The following is a 2,284-nucleotide window of genomic DNA, read 5'->3' on the forward strand; positions in this document are numbered from 1 at the left end:
GGTCCTGGGGATAGACTGGGGAGAAAGGTCAGAATAGTCCCATTGACTCAGATACACACTGGTCGTGGGGATAGACTGGGGAGAAAGGTCAGAGAGAGAGTCCCATTGACTCAGATACACACTGGTCCTGGGGATAGACTGGGGAGAAAGGTCAGAGAGAGTCCCATTGACTCAGATACACACTGGTCCTGGGGATAGACTGGGGAGAAAGGTCAGAGAGAGTCCCATTGACTCAGATACACACTGGTCCTAGGGATAGACTGGGGAGAAAGGTCAGAGAGTCCCATTGACTCAGATACACACTGGTCGTGGGGATAGACTGGGGAGGAAGGTCAGAGAGAGTCCCATTGACTCAGATACACACTGGTCCTGGGGGTAGACTGGGTAGAAAGGTCAGAGAGAGTCCCATTGACTCAGATACACACTGGTCCTGGGGATAGACTGGGGAGAAAGGTCAGAGAGTCCCATTGACTCAGATACACACTGGTCCTGGGGGATATACTGGGGTGAAAGGTCAGAGAGATTCCCATTGACTCCAATAAACACTGGTCCTGGGGATAGACATGGGAGAAACGTCAGAGAGAGTCCCATTGACTCAGATACACACTGGTCCTGGGGAACTGGGGAGAAAGGTCAGAGAGAGTCCCATTGACTCAGGTAGACACTGGTCCTGGGGATAGACAGGGTGAAAATTCAGAGAGAGTCCCATTGACTCAGATACACGTTGGTAGTGGGGATAGACTGGGGAGAAAGGTCAGAGAGAGTCCCATTGACTCAGATACACACTGGTCCTGGGGGACTGGGGAGAAAGTTCAGAGAGAGTCCCATTGACTCAGATACACACTGGTCCTGGGGATAGACTGGGGAGAAAGGTCAGAGAGAGTCCCATTGACTCAGATACAAACTGCTCCTGGGGATAGACATGGGAGAAAGGTCAGAGAGTCCCATTGACTCAGATACACACTGGTCCTGGGGGATATACTGGGGAGAAAGGTCAGAGCGACTCCCATTGACTCAGATAAACACTGGTCCTGGGGATAGACTTGGAGAAAACTCAGAGAGAGTCCCATTGACTCAGATACACACTGGTCCTGGGGATCGACTGGGGAGAAAGGTCAGAGAGAGTCCCATTGACTCAGATATACACTGGTCCTGGGGATAGACTGGGGAGAAAGGTCAGAGAGAGTCCCATTGACTCAGATACACACTGGTCCTGGGGGACTGGGGAGAAAGGTCAGAGAGAGTCCCATTGACTCAGATACACTCTGGTCCTGGGGGACTGGGGAGAAAGATCAGAGAGAGTCCATTTGACTCAGATACACTCTCGTCCTGGGGGACTGGGGAGAAAGGTCAGAGAGAGTCCCATTGACTCAGATACACACTGGTCCTGGGGATCGACTGGGGAGAAAGGTCAGAGAGAGTCCCATTGATTCAGATAAACACTGGTCCTGGGGATAGACTGGGGAGAAAGTTCGGAGAGAGTCCCATTGATTCAGATAAACACTGGTCCTGGGGATAGAGTGGGGAGAAAGGTCAGAGAGAGTCCCATTGTCACAGATAAACACCGGTCATGGGGATAGACTGGGTAGAAAGTTCAGAGAGAGTCCCATTGACTCAGATACACTCTGGTCCTGGGGGACTGGTGAGAAATGTCAGAGAGAGTCCCATTGACTCAGATAAACACTGGTCCTGGGGATAGACTGGGGAGAAAGTTCAGAGAGAGTCCCATTGACTCAGATACACACTGGTCCTGGGGGACTGGGGAGAAAGTTCAGAGAAAGTCCCATTGACTCAGGAACACACTGTTCCTGGGGACAGACTGGGGAGAAAGTTCAGAGACAGTCGCATTGACTCAGATACACACTGGTCCTGGGGATAGACTGGGGAGAAAGGTCATAGAGAGTCCCATTGATTCAGATATACACTGGTCCTGGGGATAAACTGGGGAGAAAGGTCAGAGAGAGTCCCATTGACTCAGATACACACTGGTCCTTGGGGACTGGGGAGAAAGGTCAGAGAGAGTCCCATTGACTCAGATACACTCTGGTCCTGGGGGACTGGGGAGAAATGTCAGAGAGAGTCCCATTGACTCAGGTACACACTGGTCCTTGGGATAGACAGGGTGAAAGTTCAGAGAGAGCCCCATTGACTCAGATACACGTTGGTCCTGGGGATAGACTGGGGAGAAAGGTCAGAGAGAGTCCCATTGACTCAGATACACACTGGTCCTGGGAGACTGGTGAGAAAGTTTAGAGAGAGTCCCATTGACTCAGATACACACTGG

This window comes from Pristiophorus japonicus, unplaced genomic scaffold, assembly GCF_044704955.1.
Source record: "Pristiophorus japonicus isolate sPriJap1 unplaced genomic scaffold, sPriJap1.hap1 HAP1_SCAFFOLD_62, whole genome shotgun sequence".
Lineage (NCBI taxonomy): Eukaryota > Metazoa > Chordata > Chondrichthyes > Pristiophoridae > Pristiophorus > Pristiophorus japonicus.